The 21,998-nt window shown below is 40.1% G+C and overlaps 1 pseudogene; it reads right to left on the reverse strand.

The window, feature by feature from the left end:
* LOC122806178 overlaps positions 1 to 21,998 on the reverse strand; it is a 72,944-nt pseudogene that overhangs the window by 48,796 nt on the left and 2,150 nt on the right.

Genomic DNA, 21,998 nt, shown 5'->3' on the forward strand with positions numbered 1-21,998 from the left:
TGCTCCCTGGTTTCCCGGTGAACATGCCCCCAAACTCCTGCAACACTGCTCGGATTTCCCGAACCTGGGTAGGAGATAGCTGGTGGGACATTGCTACCCCTTCCACCGAGGTGTCAGCTCGAGCTTCACTGAGGAGATCAGTCCCCAGATCTCCCTCAGACTCTTCCTGCAATCCACTGCAAATGCTCAGCACAAGGACCTCTCTATCATGGTAAGGTTTCATCATGTTAATTTGTGCCCCTGCCATCTGCCTAGCACTTCAACCATGTAGTTAATATCACATACCTTTCTTACCACCTTGCAGGGTCCCTCCCAAGTTGCTTGCAACTTGTTGTGTCTGACAGGAATGAGAACCATCACTTGCTGCCCTACAGCATACTCTCTGACTTGAGCATTCCTGTCATACCACACCTTTTTCTGTTGGGCTTCTGCCAGGTTCTCCTGGGCCAGGCCCACGAGTTCCCTGAGCCTTGTCCTGAGGTTCAGGACATATGCCACAGACTCCTTGTGAGACTCACACTCACCTTCCCACTCATCTCGAATTAAATCTAGAGGGACCCACCCTATGTCCATACAGCAACTCAAAGGGTGAAAAACCTGTGGATTCCTGGGGAACCTCTCTGTAAGCAAACAACAGATGGGGCAAATATTTGTCCCAATCCCTCTTAAACAGATCTGCAAATGCCCGTAGCATGGACTTGATTGTAGAGTTTAACCTCTCAATAAGACCATTAGTCTGGGGATGGTAGGGAGTGGTCTTCATGTGCTTCACCCCACAGGACTTCCACAGACAAGCCAGCAAGCAGGTCTGACATAAAATTGGCACCTCTGTCAGGCAGTATTTCCTTTGGGAAACCTACCCTGCTGAAAATTTCTAGCAATGCATTTACCACCTTCTCTGCCTCAGTGAAGGAAAAAGCCACTGCCTCAGGGTACCGTGTAGCATAATCTACAATCAATAGGATATACTTTTTCCCTGTGGAACTTGGGGTACTCAAAGGCCCCACAATATCCATAGTTACCCTCTGAAATGGCTCCTCAATCACAAGCAAAGGCATCAAAGGAGCTCTCACCTTGTCTCCTGCCTTGCCTACCTTTTGGCACTGCACACAGGTCCTGCAGTACCCTGCTACATCTCTGGAAATTCCAGGCCAAAAGAAGTTTTGCATAATATGCCTTTTTGTATGTTTTATACCCATATGACCTGCAAAGGGAATATCATGGGCTATGTCTAGAAGCGCCAGATGGTAAGCTCTAGGCACTTCCAACTGCTGTACTCTCTCACCTTCTAGCCCTCCATCAGGGGTCCACTCTCTGTACAGTAACCCTTTGTTCCAGTATACAGATTCCCCCTTCCCTTGATAATCAGGTGCCTCCCCAGCTACCTGCCTCAGGCCTTGCAATGTAGGGTCTGAGAGCTGAGCCTGTCTCAAGTCTCTCTTGTAACCCTTCCCAGCTCCCCTTCCACAGGAAGTCTGGCATCCTCTGACAGCGGTGCCTCACTGTCAGCCTGGGTACTACTACTCACCTCTACATTTGCAGTTACCCTGTCCAAGGGAACATCAGTACCCACAAGCAGCTGTGGCTCACATTCAGTCTCACTGCTACAGAGCAGCTCCCTACATGAAGTAACCACCTCAGCAGTCCTGATTGCAAGTATGCAGTCTGTCGGGGTCTCACCCAGGCTACCAGACTCACATGCTTGTCTCCTAGCCTGATTGCTTTTAACTGCATAAGTACATGGTACTGCCTCATCCAAATCCTTCCCTCTCAGGACATCTGCAGGATGGTAGTTCCATACTCCTGTTGTCTCAAGACAACCTACTGTTAGCATTTTGTCTTTCCCATTTACTGACTCCCTCACCTTTGGTTCCCCACTTTGCCTCCATGGACATCTATATGCCACATGGCCCCACTTGTTGCATTCAAAACATTTAACCCTCGCTCCTGGATGTATAGCTGGAATAGTGGCTTCCCCTGCTACTGGTAGATTCTACTGGGGCAGTCTATGCTGCCCACCATGGGTTCCTTTAGTCCTATGAGCAGTACTGGGGGGGTCCCTTTCCCGTGCAGGGCTGCCCTGCTTGCTAGGTATAGGTCTCTCTTCTTCCCCAACTCCTCTGAAGTAGCACACTGTTTATCAGCTAACCAGATCCTCATGTCCTCAGGCAAAGTGCTAAGGGCTTGTTCCCTTACCAAAAGGTCTGCCAGCCCTTCAAAAGTGGTGACCTGACATCCACTCACCCAGCCATGAAAATAAGTGCTCAGTTCAACAACATATTCACATACATTTTCATCTGCCTTGCGTCTATGCTCATGAAACCTTTTCCTATACATTTCAGGTGTTAGCTTAAAACATTCCAACAAGTGTCTTTTTGCAGCAGTATAATCAAAACAGTCAGTGTCATGCATTTTTGCTAAAGAAGGCACAGCTTTACCATGGAGTAAGGGGGTCAGGAACTGTACCCAGAGCCCTTGGTCAACTTCATACTGTTTACATACCCGCTCAAACATATGAATGAAGCTATCAAAATTATTCCCCTCTTTAAATTTTGAAAGAAATTTACTGACCTTGTGCTTCTGGGGTCAGGTTACTCCCTTCCCCATTACCTCCATGACTCTGGCGAAGAGTCAGCATTTCCCTCTCATGCTTTTTCTGCCATTACTGTTCTTCAGCTTTTAAGCTCCTCATTTTCTCGGCTGCTTCTAGTTCCATATGCCTGGCCTCCTACTCAAGTCTAGAAAAAAACAGGAACCAAAACCCAAAAATAATCACAAGGAAAACGAGATCCATGAAAGACAATGGGTTTATTGCAAACAACACAAACAGTGAAATCGACTGACCTAGGTTTCGTCCACAAAATCGGACTTCTTCAGAATCTGGATTCTGAAGAAGTCCAATTTTGTGGACGAAACCTAGGTCAATCGATTTCACTGTTCATGTTGTTTGCAATAAACCCATTGTCTTTCATGGATCTTGTTTTCCTTGTGATTATTCCTACTCAAGTCTCTTTAGCTCCAGCTGGATTTTTAAGTCCACTGCAGAAAGGTTGAACTGTCCATTCTCCGAGGATATTGTATCTCCATTGTTAGTCTGATTGTCCTCCAGCCTGCTGTTTTCTGATGCAGCTGTAACCAAGTCTGCAATCAGGTCTGCCTTAGTCAGGTTTCCATGCACTAGCCCCCTAACCGAGTACATCTCCGCCAGCTGGCTCCTTGTCAGCTTTCCATACTCTTCTGCTGACATGCATGGCTGTTTTAGAGTACAAAACACTTTTAGAGATCACTGTACATAAGCTACAGGAATTCGCTCTACCCACACCACTTCAAGCCAATTAGTGTGCAAAGTAGATCCCACCACTGCCAAACAGTTGTGATGACCGTGCCCTGGCCCAGCAATCAAGGAGCCTCAATCCTCACCACTAACACCAGGGAGGTTGTCTCATAGAAGAGGAAAGGATAACTAAAATACACACAGTAAAGTATAATTTCCCTTAAGTGCACACAGAGATCACAGTCAGTCTGGGGCTGGTTGCTCCCTTGCTCTCCAGGTCCCTAATAAGACTCCCCACTGGCACAGCTATAGGGTCCAGGTCTCAGCCTAACTGGGCAAGCTAAAAACTCCAGTACCCTCTCTGTCCAACCAGTGCTTCTTGTCCCTGCCAAGTAGCTGACACAACACACACACACTTTGAGATAAGTATTTATACAACTTCACAGACACTCCTGGGAAATGCTGACACAGATTCCCCAACTGTGCTCCTTTACCCAGACTATATGGTAGTAATTACTGCCGCCACCCAGTTAATAATATCAGCTACTAAAAGGTCCTTAGAAGGGTGTCCAATTATTACTGTGCAATATTAATATCCAATGGTAGTATGACTAACAGTCAAGGCTTACTTTAGAGTGGCCTATCACAATAAACTATAAATATGCAATGTACTCTAAAGCTTATCTCTACACAAATCAGCCACAGGTAGAAGATTTTAAAAATATTTAATAATAAATAATTAAAACACAAGACAAAACTACTACACCACAGAGATATCTAAGAGTTCAGAGATCACACAGAAACTTAAAATAATACAGAAGGACAGGTATGATTTCAAAGAAAAATACCTAATTAATCTTTACTAGCTTTAACTATTCCTACTAGGAATCACAGTGCTAAAACTTACATGTGAGCATAAGGCAGAGTGCTGATAAGTCAGATGTCCAAAGTCAAAATGCTCCCAGTCTCTTGTGAGAAATAGTATTTAAACATTACTAGCAAACATGTCTCTAAGGCCCTCCTAAATTACATCATTTTTGACACTTTGGTTTTCCCAGTATTCATATTGCATCATCTTAACACCTGGTCTGAGTTCTCAGGCATCAAATTGCATTATTTAGCAATCTAACACCTGCACAGAAACTTGCAACAATATAAGACTGTTAAGAGAAAAGTTTTAAAACATACTGTTATTTGTCTTTTTCCTCTTCTTGCAAAGTGAACATGTTATTTGTTAGGATATGCCTATCAAAGATGGGCCTCATCTGTGAACAAAATGCAGCATTGCTTATGAACCTGAATAATAACTAGTTTCTGCATTTCAGAATAAAGAGATTTGGTTATAGCTTGGTGAAGCCTGGCATAAGGACGCACGGCAGAGTAAGAGTTAATTTACTGAAGCAGGCTGTGTGTCCTGGAAATTTTGAGCTACCATTGTTAAACTGAACATTCTGTACTTCTTGAACATTCTGTACTAACTGTTGGTTTGAGGTAATTTGTGACAAACATGTTTATCCTATATGTTTTTCATAGCCAACTGTCAACTATCAGAAATGTGACAAAAAGTTGTTTTGCTTGCAGTGTAAAAGTTGATGTCAGTAAACACGTTGACCAGAGGAGATCATCTTGGCCAACATGCTGTGTAATCTGGTTAGCTGCTAATAAAGAAGTTTTTCATCACCTGAGGCCGATGCGACTCGTTTGAATTTTTCTTCTGACATTTTGGTCCTTCGGACCAGAAACCTCTACGAAGATACAGATCAGACCGACAGAGAGACCGAAAAACTTGTGCAGGTGAGGGTTTCTCATCTTAAGATTCCCTCGACTTAAAGCCCTCTGACTGATTTGTCATTGAAAGGAGGCTGGCCACTCTCTGATCCCTATCTGAGGGATGATTTCCGAACAAAAAGGGGAAACTGAGTCTCATCTGGTTCAGGTAGGATGAAAAATAAATTTTCTTTTAATTTAATTTAACCTTGTTGACAAGGGTTTTATTTTTAGTTAAGGGTGGGTAGGATTACTTGTTAAGATTCTTTTGTTAGGATCACCCATTAAGATAGCCCCATTTTATAATAAGCCCTGTAAAATAACTTTGATACAGTCCTAAAATAAGAAATCTAGGGGAAACATGGGTTCAAGTGGCTGCAAGTGTGAGAGTGATGTTTGTTTAAATGTTGATGCTAATTATATGAAAGGTTTAAACAAAAATAATGTTAAGTTTTTGAAAAAGTGTAAGTTGAAATATGATTTTGATGGTACCCTGAATAAAAATGCCTGTGCAAAATTGGTTAGAGATTTGAAAAGAGATGCGGGAACTAGAACTAAAAAGCAAAGACAATTGGGATTTCCCCAAGCACAAAAATGGTTAGAAGAGGCAAATAAACGAGCTATAAAAGAAAAACAGTGCCAGGAAAAAGAAAAAAACAAATCAAAAGGGATCACTGGTGCCAAGTGGAAAAGTAGCTTTATTTTTAGATAAGGAGGATGAGCATACAGTTTGTACGGTACAAAGGCAGGCAACTGCCCCACCGTATGGGGAAAATGCTGCTGCAGTACCGGAGGAACCTCCTCAATATCAGTCTGAAGATGTGGGATCTGTGCAGCAGGGTGGGTTATTGGCTGCTCAAGGAAGCGTTGTGACCCCTCCAATTTACCCGCTAATTCCCGTAGTACCCAAGGTTGCTTTGCAACAGGTAGACCAACCTATGCAGTTAAGGTCAGGACCAGCAGGGCAAGGACGTTGGGCCATTAAACTTTCTGACTACTCAGAAGCTCCTCCCTTAATACAAGTTGCAAACCCACAAGCAGGGGATGTTGGACAAGAGCCAACTATTTTAGTTTATTGTCCCTGGGCTAGAGAGGATATAAAACGAGCTGCAGATGGTATTCCTCATCCCAAGGTTAATTTTCAAAAGTTTTATGAGGACATAGTTGGTATGCATTTAAGTTATCATCTAAATAGTTTAGAAGTAGAACAAGTAGTGCAACAAATCCTGGGTCCAGATTGGCACTTAGTTTGTGGTACTTGGACATGTAAGGCAGATGACGGCACTACATTAAAGCATAATTCTGGGGTATTAGATATGCGAGTCACTGATCTGTTAAAGATAATTTCTGATAAGTGGCATCCAAGAGCAGATTGGACAGTAATAAATCAGTGCATCCAAAATGATGATGAATCTGTAGATCACTATATTGTAAGACTGACAGAAGTTTTCAATAACCATTGTGGAATGATGATTCCGCAGGATCAGACCAATGATAGTCCGTATGAACAGCAATTGAAAAATGCTTTTCTTAAGGGTTGTAGGGCTCCGATAAGTAGTTTTATAACTAAGCATATGGTAGATCATAGAACATGTAGACTGCAATCTTTGTTTGAATATGCACAGCATGCTGAGTGACATTTCAATTTAAAAAAGAAAAAGAAAGTACAAGTGTTAGCAGTAGGGGATGATGGTGGTATATTTTTGGTACAGGACCAAAGGGGGAAAGGGCGCCGTGGTGGTGTACAAAGACGTGGGGGCCCAAAATGGGACACGTCGTATAAACAGGGTGGACATTCAGAGGAATATGAGGGGAGGTTAAAATGTGGAGAATGTTTTAAGTGCGGTAGACGTGGGCACTTCGCTGCTGACTGTGAAGAGTGGCAACATCCCCCACAGCTTACGAACAAGGGCTCCGCATGACTATATGATAGTAAAGGAAGGTGCCAAATTCATTATTGTGATTATTGTAGAGAAGAAGAAAGTGAGAATGATTGTGATGATGATGAGGCAGACACTCTCTGTGATGAATGTCAAAACACTCAGAAGGAAGGGCAGGATTGTGACTGTGAAGTCATAAACCTGGCAAATTTGGGTATTGCTATGCATCTAGATCAAAAACCCATGATAGAGTTTTTGGTTGAGGGACAGAAAGTGGAGTTTTTATGTGATTCAGGTGCATCGCATACACTTTTGAGTCCAGCAGTTCTGCCCCCGAACTGCGAGACAGACGAGTTTGTCCTTGTGAAAGCGGCAAACAGGAAAATTTATAAGGAACCACTGTCTCATCCTCTATTGTTCACAGATCCACAAACAAACCAAACTGTTAGGTGTAAAGTAATTATATTGAAAGTTTGTCCAGTTAATTTGCTGGGAAGAGATTTGATGCATTCATTTGGAATAGCAGCAATTCCCACACCTAAAGGCATTGAGCTGAAAAGGTTAGCGGATGGCTTGGTGGTACAGGGAGTACAAGACTTGTTTTACTGGTATAGCCAGGACTTGATTTCAAACGGGCCAGGGAGGGTTGATACAGATTTGATCAACCTAGCTTTAAGTAAATCTAGGAGTGGGTCACCGCAGGTTGCGGCGCACTTACATTGTACAATGTTCTACAGAAAGGCCCCTGGTCCGGATAAAGAATTTGAAAAATAATTCTTAAAGCACAAACATGCAAGGATAATTTTGAATGATATGTTTTGGGATATGCAAGGTAATACAGTAGTGACCTGTACTTTGACTAAGGAAATGAGTTCTTTATATCGCTCAGGTTATAGCCCACATATTTCAATTACTAAAGCGGTGGGGACACATTGGGTAGATTTGGCGAAAAAGGTAACGAATTGGGACACAATGTCCGAAAGTCAATTGAAAGATCAACAGATCCAGGTACAAAGATTAAATTGGGTGACTTGGGCACAACCAAGTGTGCACTTCAGAGATGACAAAACAGAAACGGCATGACAAATCCTCCTAACTCGAGAGGAAGATAGTGCGTTAAGTGCCTTACCTGTAGATTTATGGTCAAAAGGTAAAGGAGATGTAGGACTGATGAAAACAGCAGGTGAAATTTGTATAACTCCAAAGTCAGGTTTCAGACCTCGTAAGCACCAATACCCGCTAAGTAAACAAGCAGAGGAAGGAATTAAGCCAGTTATTGAGCAGCTAAAACAGGTAGGAATTCTTGTTGAATACCCAGATTCGCCCTGCAATACTCCGTTGTTTCCTGTAAAGAAACCGGATGGGTCATGGAGGTTGGTTCAGGATTTACAAGCAGTTAATTCAGCTGTGATCCCAAGAGCACCAGTGGTCCCTGACCCCTATACATTACTTAATGATTTACTACCTCAGCACAGATATTTTTCTGTCATAGATATAAGCAATGCCTTTTTCTCCATACCACTACATAAGGAGAGTAGATTTTGGTTTGCATTCACTTATCAAGGTAAAAGATACACCTACACCAGATTGCCACAGGGCTATTGTGAGAGTCTGACAATATTCGCACAAGAAATGGCTGCAAATTTAGCTCAGTTTGTTCCCCCAGAGGGAAGCCAGGTTCTGTTGTATGTAGATGATATTTTGTTGGCCTCACCCATGCAGGAAAGTTGTAGAAAGGATACCCTTGCCCTTCTTAGTTTTTTAGCTGAACAAGGACATAAAGTAAATAAAGAGAAGTTACAATTGTGGAAAGCACAAGTAAAGTACTTGAGTTATTTAATTTCGCAGGCAGGTAGACAATTGGAGAACAAAAGAAAACAAGCAATTCTTGAGGCACCTATGCTACGACTAAGTGGGAGATGATGTCCTTTTTAGATGTGATTAATTTTTGTAGAAGTGGGATCCCTAACTATGCTGAGGAAGTAGGGCCATTGACCACACTAATCTATGACACTCCCATGGCAGCTAAAAATGATATACAATGGACAAATACGGCAATACAGGCATTTAAAAGAATTAAGCAATTGATAGCAGGATCCTTTGTTTTGGGTTTTCCGAACTATTCTAAGCCGTTTGTACAAATGGTTGATTGTAAGGGAGGATATATGACTTCGGTTCTGGTACAAGTACATGGGGATAAACAGAGACCAATAGCTTTCTACTCCTCCAGATCAGATCCTGTTGCAAGGGCATTGCTGCATTGTGTTCAAGCTGTAGTGGCAGCCGCCATGGCAGTACAAGCCTCAGCATCATTAGTTTTGTTTCACCCATTACAATTGCGGGTTCCACATTTAGTAGCTACTATACTTTTGCAAGATAAGATAACCTTTTTATCTCCTAGTCGACATTTGTCATGTATGACAGTGCTGCTGACACAGCCTCATATGACCATAGAAAGGTGTACTACTCTTAATCCGGCGACACTTTTGCCGACTCCAGAAGAAGGTACTCCACACGTTTGTTTAGAGAGCATTCATGACAAAGTGCTTCCCCGACCAGATTTAACGGATATTCCGTTGGTAGATTCTGATCTTGTTTTGTTTGTAGATGGATCAGCAAAGAAAGACACTGTAGGAAAAACACTAGTAGGGTATGCTGTCACCACAGAAACTGAAGTTTTGGAAGCAAAAAGATTGTCAAACTTTTATTCTGCACAGGCAGCTGAGTTGGTGGCTTTGACTCGAGCTTGTACCTTAGGGGAGGGTAAAAAAGTGACAATTTATACAGATAGTCAATATGCTTTCTCCACTGTGCATGTTTTCACTCAACAATAGAAGAATAGGGGAATGGTTACTGTGACAGGCAAACCAATAAATCACAGAGATTTAATTTTACAGTTGTTAGATGCAGTGCAACTACCAGTTCAGATAGCGATATGTAAATGTTCTGCACATACCAACAGAAAAGATCTTGTCTCCAGGGGAAATGCACTTGCTGATATGGCTGCAAAAAAGGCAGCTCAAGAAAATGATTTGCTTTTGCATGACAATGACTTAGAGCCCGGACACCTCTTAGACTTAGAGACACTAAAAGTAATGCAAACATTGACAACGCAGAAAGAAAAATGTCGTTGGGTAAAATATGGTATCACTCAACAGGATGGGTTGTATAGGGCATCAGATGGCAAAATGGTATTACCCTCAAACCTTTTTAGGTATGCGGCATTGGTTAGCCATGGACCTGCCCATGTGGGAGTGCAGACGATGATTCAAATAGTGTCTAAGGTGTTTTGGTGTAAAGGGTTTCCAACTTATGCAAAGCAATTCTGTTTATCTTGTTTATTATGTGCAAAGTATCATGCTCAGGGTGGAGTTAAAAAGTCTCAGTAGGCATTCCCCACCCCTCCATATCCATTCCACACACTCTGTATGGACTTTATTGAATTGACACCCTCAGAGGGAAAACGGTTCTGTTTAGTCATTATTGATGCTTTTTCTAAATGGGTAGAAGTTTTTCCAGTAAAGCACCCGAATGCACAAACAGTAGCAAAGCTTTTGACTACAGAAATAATTCCCCAATTTGGTTTACCAAGACGCATTTACAGTGATAATGGGTCTCATTTTGTTAACCAGATTGTTCAGAAGTTGGGTCAAGTGTTTCAAATTGATCTTAAATATCATTGTGCTTACCATCCCCAATCAGCTGGACTGGTGGAAAGACACAACGGTGTCTTGAGGAGTAAGCTCCGCAAACTGATGGCAGAAACACATAGATCATGGACTGTGTGCCTTCCTTTGGCACTCCTGTATATGAGAATCTCACCTTCCTACAAAGGACTTACACCATTTGAACATTTGTTTGGGAGACCATATTACGTCCCGCAGTGGCAAGGATTGTTGCCAGCGGAACATGAGGGGGGTGAGGATCTAGCGGATTATATGAAGAAGCTGCTAAATGTCAAATCTCTTGTAACCAATGACTCCTTTGCAGATTCCAGAAATGAAACCTTCCAAAAGAACAAAAAGCTCCTCAGTTCACAAACGCACCAACCAGTGATCGATGTTCTTAACGCAAAATGAATTTATTAATATCACAATGTTACGAAGCGTTTTCACAATTCAAAATAGAAAAGCTTCTTCAGAGAAAAAATACAACTTTAAAAATGGCGCTCTTTATACACTCAAGTGAACAAACATTGTCCGTGTATCATGAAATGAAACCTTGTTAAGCATGGTACCCAGGGACTGGGTGTGGATCCGAATTGTGAAGAGAAAGAATTGGTCATCCCCCAGGTGGGAAGGCCCATACCAAGTACTAATCTCAACACCTACGGTTGTAAAGATTGCTGAGAGGACTTCATGGATTCATATCACCCACTGTAAAAAACTCAAGGCTCTTCCTTCTACCATTGATGTTGGTCAAACTCCACCGGACCTCTGAGCGCAAAGTCTGGCTACAAAGGGGGATTAGCCCAATAGGGGTTAGTTCGTCTCAAACCCAGTGAAGAAACCAATGGCGCGAGGTAGTCCTTAGGGAGGATGGCCATGTTCAACTGGTACTTGAACTGTCACATGATGATGATTTTGGTGGCAAAAGGAAATATGTCCATATGAGAAGGAACAGTTGCAAGAGAAAAAGGAATGGTGGTGCTGCAAGCGCAACCAGGTGTTACTACTGTGTTTAAGGTGAAACTTTGTGAAGGAATTTTGGACTGTTCTAAATGGAACAATAATAATTTCTTGACTCGTGCAAAATACTTGTGCAATAGAGACTGTACATCCTGGTGAAATGTTTGGTGGTCAACAGATGTGAATGGATGGGAAACAAGTGGTGCAGTGATACCAGAGAAAGATAAAAGCAGGCAACAAAGAATAAAAATTGCACATTCCCAAGGTACTGAAGTAATTACTATAACCATTGTGTCACCATGGAGCCCAGCTTAGAAGAAGTAAGAGCAGCACTAAGGAAAATGAAGTCAGGGAAAGCAGCAGGCTCAGATGAGGTCACAGCAGATATGATAAAGAAGCTGGGTGAGCTAGGGGAGAAATGGCTCCTGAGGGTACTAATTGCAGTGTGGAGAGAAAGACGTATTCCAGATGATTGGAGAATCAGCATACTCGTGCCAGTGTACAAGAACAAAGGGGACATCCACAACTGTGGACAGTACAGAGGCATCAAACTCCTACCACATTGCATGAAAGTTCTGGAGAGGGTGATTGATAAATGGATACGCAGAATAGTAGAATGTAAGATGGGAGATGAACAGTTCGGTTTCAGATCAGGATGCAGCACAATTGACCCGATGTTTGCATTGAGACAGATACTTGAGAAGAAACTAGAGAAGAGGAGAAAGTCAAACTGGGCTTTCCTAGACTTGGAGAAAGCATATGACAAGATCCCAAGAAAGCTGATCTGGACAGTACTGCGGTGGTTTGAAGTCCCAGAAACATTGGTAGAATTAGTACAGGCTATGTACAAGGACCCAGTGACTCAAGTACGAACAGTGTTTAGCCTCACTGAGGGGTTCCCAGTGGGAGTGGGTGTACACCAGGGTTCAGCTCTGAGCCCACTGCTGTTCATACTGGTAATGGACTACATCAGCAAACAGGTTAGAGGGGTCAGAGCAACAAAGCTGCTGTATGCAGACGATGTGGTAGTACAGGCAGACTCTGATCTAGAACTTCAGCAAAGGATAGGAGAATGGAATGCAAATCTGAAGGCACATGGGATGAAACTAAGCACAGATAAGACAGTGGTAATGGCAGCAGATTGGGGAAATCAGAAGAAGCTGAGAATAGAAATAGATGGGAAGATAGTGGAACAGGTAAACAGCTTCAAGTATCTGGGAGGGGTGGTTGAGGAGAAGGGTAGTCTGAATGAAGAGGTCAAAGCTAGAATCAGAGGGGCTGCAGCCAACTGGCATAGAGTATCAGGTGTAGTATATGACATAAGAATGCCAAAGAAGCTGAAAAGTAAGGTGTACACGACAGTGGTGTGACCAGTACTACTGTATGGTACAGAAACCTGGGCAGTAAAGGCAGAATAGTTGAAGAAGCTAGAGGTGATGGAAATGAAGTGCCTGAGAAAGGTGGTAGGATGCACACTGCGGGACAGGCGAAGAAATGAGGACATAAGAGCAGAAGCCAAAGAAGCTCCAATTGCAGAAAAGATCAAAGAAAACAGATTAAGATGGTATGGGCACATGTGTAGAAAAGCAGAAGACAATCTGGTGAGTGAGATTTGGGACAGACAGGAAGAAGGTAAAAGGAAGCGAGGGCATCCAGCAAAGAGGTGGATGGATTGTGTGAAAGAAGATCTGCGACAGTCAGGCATGAGTGTTGAAGAAGGCAGGAGAGTGGCACTGAATCGAGAGAGTTGGCGACAGTTAATACGATACCCCAACCCCATGTAAATGGGAAAAAGGGGATGATGATGATGATGATGATGAATGATGTGTCACCACAAGAAAGTGATTCAGGAGTTTATGGAATCGGAGTGTCCCTTCCAACTAGAACTGATCCTTTGGGGACCCTCCAACTTAAAGTACAAAGCCTTAAGAATGCGACAAGTAAAGCAGATTTTGCCTTCACAGAAGAAGAACAATTGTTACTCGAGACGGAATTCGTACACCATAATGAATGGTTATCTTGGGTTAGATATAGTACCCGAGAAGCACATCGTGAAAACTGTATTTCTTGTGCTGAAGGTAAACAGCAACTAGCGACAGTCCCATTGATGCAAGATGAAGGTAACCTAACATGTCTGTTGAAATTATTCTTCAACAAAACTGAAGATAAATGCAAAAATGAAACTCAGCGTTTTCCAGTCATAAGCAAAGTTGAGAAACCGCCTGCAGCGATTTCCTATCCAGGTTCGTATATGTTCATTTCCAGAGATGGCACAGGGAAGAATTATGGCAATATGGGACAGAACTATTGCAATGTTACTGTGAATGGCAATGAGAATCCATTTCTGGAGAACCAAACTCATAGTTTAGCAGACATATGGTAGTTATGTGGAGACAACAAACTCAGATCAAGGCTTATGATTCCCTGGAACTTGTAAAGTTAATTCTTCCATTCTACATTTTCCCAGTTCCAGCAAGCAATTTCGTAAGAGAACCTGAAATAAAGCCGAAGTGGTTGAATAAGAGAAAAAGAGAGGCACCGAAGCAATCCTTTGATAGCAGTGTCTACATCGATAGCATTGGCATACCAAGAGGCGTACCTGATGAATACAAAGCAATAAACCAAATAGCAGCTGGTTTTACATCCATCTTTGTCTGGATTCAACCCAATAAGAATGTGGACTGGATCAACTACATTTACTATAACCAGCAGCGTTTTGTGAACTATACCAAAGATGCATTGAAAGGTATTGCTGAACAACTGGAGGCCACTTCGCAGGTGGCATGGCAGAATCGAATTGCGTTGGATATGGTCCTGGCCAAAGAAGGATGAGTTTGCAGGATGTTTGGAACTTTCTGTTGTATGTATATTCCAAACAACACTGCGCCTGATGGAAGTATCACTCGAGCTTTGAAAGGTTTGGAGATGTTATCCGAAGAATTGGCAGAGAACTCTGAGGTAAGTAATCCCTTTACATACTCTACAAGCGTGGTTTGGAAAATGAAGTCATCTCATCAGCAGTTTCCTGGTGTCCGTTGGAGTCACTGTGGCTATCGTGGTGGTATGTGGTTGTTGTTGTATACCCTGTATCAAAGGTCTTCTACAAAGACTGGTTGATACTGCTGTTACGAAGACGATGTACCAGCAATTGCAACAGACTGGTGAAAGTGAATACATTGAAATGTGACTTTTTGCAAATATTTTTGAAGTTTAAAAATTTGTCTTGCCAATGAAGTAATGTATGCAAAGAAAAACTTAGTTTTTACTATATATTGCTGAAATAAAAGACAAATAAAAGTGTTTTCAGCAGGGAAATGTTAAGAGAAAAAGTTTTAAAACATACTGTTATTTGTCTTTTTCCTCTTCTTGCAAAGTGAACATGTTATTTGTTGGGATATGCCTATCAAAGATGGGCCTCATCTGTGAACAAAATGCAGCATTGCTTATGAACCTGAATAATAACTGTTTTCTGCATTTCAGAATAAAGAGATTTGGTTATAGTTTGGTGAAGCCTGGGATAAGGACGCACGGCCGAGTAAGAGTTAATTTACTGAAGCAGGCTGTGTGTCCTGGAAAATTTGAGCTACCATTGTTGAACTGAACATTCTGTACTTCTTGAACATTCTGTACTAACTGTTGGTTTGAGGTAATTTGTGATAAACATGTTTATCTTATATGTTTTTCATAGCCAACTGTCAACGGTCAGAAATGTAACAAAAAGTTGTTTTGCTTGCAGTATAAAAGTTGATGTCAGTAAACAAGTTGACCAGAGGAGATCATCTTGGCCAACATGCTGTGTAATCTGGTTAGCTGCTAATAAAGAAGTTTTTCATCACCTGAGGCAGATGCGACTCGTTTGAATTTTTCTTCTGACAAAGACATTTCACATGTATATTCTAACAGAAACTAGAGCAATAAAGCACATTCCACATCTAAATTCTGGTCATAAACTTTAACCTTAAAGCAATGGTCATGAAGCCTTCATCCAACCGCACTGGAGCCGAATGCTAATATGAAAGGGTCACAACATGATTCACTGGGCCAGTAGAGTGCAATGTTGTCACATATTTTGCAGTTCCACATTTCACAGTATTCTTTATACTCAAAAAAATGCCTGTATTTTACATTTATTATCAAGAAGATATGCCTGTATTTTACATTTATTTACAAATGCCAGAAATATATCAAATTCTATTTGACTAGGCTGGCAGCCTTCATCCATCTCACCCCCATCATCACACCACCTACTAATGTAATCAACAGGCTAAACATGTTTCAGCTTGATCCCGATGTGGTGGAATGGATAACAAATTAGCAGATGTACAAAATCCACACTGAGGATGGTGCATGTGTTCTCTTAAAATATGAAGGTAACCAATGCTGTCCTTCAAGGATCTTTGCTTGGATCTCTGCTATTCAGCATTGACTTCTCAGATCTCCAAATCACAAATGACAGTATCTGGTTAACAGAGTATGGAGATGATTGCAAACTGAGTGTCAGCTTTAAGTCAAAATCCAAACAGGAGCATACACTTGTTAATAATTGCTTTACAGAAAAAGGCTTAAAATAAATGTTAAAAAGTGCAAAATCATAGCATTTGATAGCAACACAATCCCTCTAGCCTCCATGCATTATAGACAACACCCTTCTTCAAAATGAAAATGCAGTAAGAGACTTGGGAACGTGAGTAGATAATTTGTTCACCTTTTGATCATCATGTGGTAAAGAAGTCTTTCTAATCAGCACAGCAGACTTCTGAAAGTATATCATCCACAGATGATGAAGTACTTACCCATATGTACTATGCATTAATTAAGCATTCGGTGTGGTATATTAAGATTTACCCATGGTTGGTATGATTAAATAAAGCCAACCATGGGTAAATCTTAATATACCATAACCAAGGACTCATTTATTGCTATTATACAATGATATTATTTAAGAAAAAAAAACTTACTTTTCTTAAATAATGTCTTTGTATATTGGCGTTGTGCTGTCCTTCCATGTTTTTCTGATATCCTAGGGCATTTTCTGATGTACTGCGCATATGCATGGGACTTGCGGTCCCACAAATAACCAGTACATCAGTGCTTTGTAAAGGAAGCAATGGAGAAAAGAAGGTCACCATTGCTCCATTTTTCTTTTCTTTCTTTCTTTTTAATATACAAAAAAGGTTTCAGACAGTTTAGGGGTAGGAGCGAGACAGAATGGAGAAAATACAAGGAAAATCCGGTACGTGTCTTTAGTTTTGATTAACATACTGTATCTTCCCAGTATTTTCTCTGTCCTGTCTGTCTGCTATGGATTACAGGTTTTTTTAAAAAAAAAAAAAAAAAAAAAACTTGCAGTATATAGCAGTGGAAAAAAAGTCCGGGCGACCGATCCTTTTTCCATTGGTATATGCTAGGATTTACAATGGGCTCGCTGATTGGGCTGACCAATCAGTGTGCTCGTTTTGCAATATTAATGAGCAGTCATTGTATAATTAGGCTTATCATACAATACAATACCCCTTTTGGAATGTATCTTACTCAAAATATTAATCAACTAGGGAGACCTTAGAAGTTCTTAGCTACGCAGATCAAGGACTAAAGAGGACCTGCACTAGCAGGGAAGACTGGAAGGATTATGCTTATATTCAGTATTATATAGACTACTTAGGAGTGATCAATGACTTGCATTTGGACCATTAGGGAACTACTAGTCCAAGATCTCTTGCATCTCCATATATCATACAGTCCTAAAAGCATACAGACCAGAAATCTAAATCCACATCAGCAAATTAACAAAACAGGGAGGTGGGTTAGGTTTGTCACACAGCACCTTTCTCTTTTCTGGAACCAACTTCCACTGTATGTTAAGAAGTGTCATCTTCTTTTAGATGTGAACTTGATAACTGCAGGGATATACATAAACTCCCCTCCTTGGAATAAGAAGTCAAGGTCTAATGGCGGGTACTGGCAAGGTGCAAATGGCGACTAGGCCTAGATATCTTGTATCCCCAATTATTCTGATTTTATTAATTTACTTAGTTACATCAGATGCATTAATTTACTAACTTTTGTTGACCAAGTTAGTACTATTAGACATGGCTTATTTTCAGGGGAGAACTGATGTGATATTATACAGACTATGCTACTATTGTAATACTAGCACTAAAAACTTTAAAAACACAGTTTGTTCCTGCCAAGAGTGCAACAACCACAGTATGCAGCTCTCTTTATTACAAGGATACAAATAATGAGTAAGACCACCCCAGGATGTAAAACTAAACTACCGTTTCTACCAACATAGATACTATAAAATAATTCAACAATCAATTTATTTATACAAGGAATTTTCTGTTCTTGTTGGTAATAAAATGTTCCAGTAAAAAAAAAAAAAAAAAAAAACAAAGAGCACACTGTCCTGGTAATGGACTTGCAATTATTTCATTGAAAAATAGATTTAAATAAAGAGTATCTAGTTAATTTTTTTCCAGAAGTACAATAGTTCCACAATTTACTAAGAAATTCCATACAAAGCACACCTAAATACCAGTACTGACATATATACCCCAATGTATTTGTTATATTCCTATGTGTCATTGAAACATATGTAAATATCATATATAAATCTATGTCTTTAAAAATTACATATGACGTTCTATACTTGTTACAGCCCTTCTGCCTTTGGCTGTTCAAAAAATCGAGCAACTAAAATCATACCTTCTTATACTAAGACATGTTTTGTTAATATGCATGAGTTATTTATTTTGATAAATAAGATAATTTCGATTAATGTAATCTTAGTCTGCAAGGCAACAGTGCATGAATGCTGTACTCAAGCCCTTAGCTAAGGATATAAACACATACACAAACCTAAGTAGCAGATGTTCTGCATGCCGTTAAAGTATTGTGGGATTAGACATAAACCCTTATTCAAACACAAAAAAGAGAGACAGTTCCACAGTATTTCTAAAGTACACAATCAAGAAAACATTACTTTTTTGTAAAAATAATCAGTGTAATTAATACATCATTAATTTGCCTGTATCAGTCTGTGTTTAAAGCTGTACAGAACCTATAAATGCTTTTTTTTTTTTTGCAGTAAAACTACAGCAAAGATGTGAAAAGTGATAAGAACTAAAGAATAAGGAGTTGGTCTGTTCCTGCAGAAATGAAGCAAAGCTTTGAAAAGTGAAAGTGTCTCTCTCAATCCCTTTAGTGGAGCTTTCAGCTTGTGGTGCTTCTACTTTGTCATACAAACGATGTTAGTTATCTAAGCAACTTTACCATGGGAGAAGTGATATGAATTTAAAATGTTGACCCAGCTGGACGAAAAGATTCAGGATTTCCTTACCAGCTGAAAACCAGACTCATTCCAGGACATCTCTCTGGAACTTCTTCAAATGAACTAATACTTCTGAAAATCACCCCAGCAATTGATCCACTCAGTCTGTACTTTCATCTTAATGCATTTAATTTGGTTGTCTTGTAGGCAGCAGTGAAGGAAATCTTTACATGGAGTGAAGATGCAAAGAAGGTAAGCCTCCTTACCTGAGTTAGTCAGCTCTTGCCTGTAACTCTTACCTGCTTGTCTTTTGCAACTGCTAAGTGGTCAAAAAATTATGAGTTAGATAAGTTTTTGTTTTGTTCAGCTAACAGTAGAGGTAGAACTGTATAGCTGGTGATGCTTTTCTTATGCCATAGGCTCAAAGCTTTTTTTTTTTTTTAAGTTTACATTTTCTTGTGCAAGTGCACATTTATTTTTATATTTACTTTTTTACACTATACTGCCTAATTTCTTTAAGTAAAGAATTTCATTATTCTATCTCAAAAGCTTGTGGGTGGTTGATTCTTGATGCTTCAAAGGATAATTATACAAAACTGGTGAATTATAACTGTTGGCATGTGTCTTTTGAAAGACCTACCATAAGTTACATGTATGATTAATTTATTTTACCAGTGTATATTATACAGCGATTGTATACTGGCTATGCCAGACTGGTCTGGATGGTGACAGGGTGGTACTAGCAGGTAAGCTGTAGTGACTCTAAAAAGATATCATTAGCCCCTTCTGGAAAACATTGTATGTGTGACTGCAAAGTAATTTTAGCCAAGTTACTGATGGTAAGATAGCATATGCCATGGTGGTACAGTGGTAGCATTGTTACCTCACAGCAAGACGTTCTCCTGTTCGATTCTCGGATTGGTTGGGAGTGCCTTCTATGTGGAGTCTGCATGTCCTCCCCACGGTTGGGTAGCGTTTGAAAGACATGCGTGTGTAAATGGGCGTGCCTTCGTTGAAGGTTGGGTGTCAAGCTGGCACCTCGGCATTTCATAAAAATCTACTGCCAATCATTAGCGGACCAGAGTTCCGCTGTGGCGACCCCTTACCGGGAAAAAGCCGAAAGACAAACAACAACTGATGGTAAGATAGCAATGAAAGGCACTGGATTGAGAGTGAGGCGGGTGAAGTCCTAGGAAGCCAGTGTTCATAACTCTGCTCTTTGTCTGAACCAGAGCTGAATCATGGTAAAACAAAAAATGGCCAAATGGTTACAAGACTGCAACACCAACTTTATTGTAATTAAATAAGATAAAATCAAACTTAAAGTGCTTTTCGTCTGCTCATATGCAGATTTCTTCAGAAGTTACAAGAACATTGAGTTATACATACTTAAATAGTCAACAGCTGTGAAAAGTGCGGGAAATTTAACTCTGATCTGTTAATTGAACAACATGTACCTTATCTTGAACCCTGATCCTTGTTTGTTAAAAAATAAATTATTCTTACTTAAAATTAAATACACATAGTATATACACAAAACAAAAAGTAAAATTTAATATCAGTAAAAATTGAATGTTAAATATTAAATACTGTTTCTTTTACTAATGCTGACACAACATCAGTACATTGTTTTAAATGGTAAAAACTACCTATGTAAACTTTTGAGCTTTAAAATGCTCATAATTGAGCATGATTCAGTCAATCCTGGAAAACTAAAAGCATTTAATTTTAGTTGCCAAGTTAGTTCTAATTCTTCTAGTTTGAAAGATGCTGGGCCACCCCTGATGTCGTTTACAAACTGGTCAATGACCATAAATTTAAACTGATGTTGGCCATTTAAGTGAACATGTTTTGCTAGAGCATTGTCAAGTTTGTTATGATTAATAGCATAGATATGCACATACATTTTCTCATGGAATCTTTGTTCCACTTTACCCACATAAAATGCGGGGCAAACTACACATCTAGCTAAATAAACAATGAACCTACTGTTACAATTGAATTTAGATTTTATTTTATATTTATGTCCATTAATTTCAAAAAACTCGTGACATCTATAAACTTGCAATAATTGCAACTTTCACACTTGAATGTGCCCTTAATTCTAAGCACCTTCAATTGATGTCTTTCCAGGAGTGCTTTCAAATTGCTCCCTCTCTTAAATACTATTAATGGTCTAGTGCCAAGCCGTTCAACCAACTCATAATTGGTTCTAAATAAGTTCCAATTCTTATGCACTATTCTAACTATATGGTTGCTTTGGACATTGAAAGTTGTTATAAAACTACATTTAAAGTCTTGTTCTCTCTGGCTGGTTGCTCTATAGGTGGATCTATTATTTCTATATCCAAAGAATTCTCACCAATATTAGATGTAAATTTAGTAAGTAAAATAGGCTTCAACTAAGATCTTTCTCTTTTACAGGTAACCTCTTCTATTAAAGAATCCAATAATTCTTCGGGATAGCCTCAGTGCATAAACATTCCTTTCAAAAAAACATATTCCTCAAAAAATCTGTATTCAAAGTGGAAATGCGGGAGGCTCTCACTAACTGACCTTTGACCACAGATCTTTTTTGATGGAAAGGGTGGCAGCTTGAAAAATGCAAAAAAGAATTTGAGTAAGTTGGTTTCCGAAAGATTCTTGCTGTATAAGATCTTAGCTCTTTGTTTTTAACTAGCCAAACATCTAAGTAGGAAATAACATTGGAATTAAAACTAAATGTAAACTGTAAAAAGTCTGTTGAGTTGTTAAACTTTTGAACTAACTCGGTCGCTTTTACTTCATCTCCATTGAATAATACAAAGATGTCATCTAGGAACCTAGTATAATATAAAATACTCTCTGATGCCCTCACATCATTAAATATAAAATTGGTTTCCCAGTGGGCCATGACCAGATTGGCCACACTGGCCCCACAAGGAGTACTCATTGCTAATCCTACTTTCTGTAAAAAGAAGTTATTATCAAACATAAAGTAGTTGTTTGTCAACGTAAGGTCCAACAGTTCCATTATCAAGGCTATATCCCAGTTTGGTGCTCCATGTTTGTGCATTATTGCTGCTACCCGCTCTATACTGACATCATGAGGAATGCATGTATATAAATCCTTGACATCAATTGTTAAAAAGTTCGAGTCACATCTATATTCTATATCATTTATACTAGACAAAAAA

This window comes from Protopterus annectens, chromosome 7.part0 (assembly GCF_019279795.1).
Source record: "Protopterus annectens isolate FY-2018-M chromosome 7.part0, PAN1.0, whole genome shotgun sequence".
In the NCBI taxonomy this organism is placed as follows: domain Eukaryota; kingdom Metazoa; phylum Chordata; order Ceratodontiformes; family Protopteridae; genus Protopterus; species Protopterus annectens.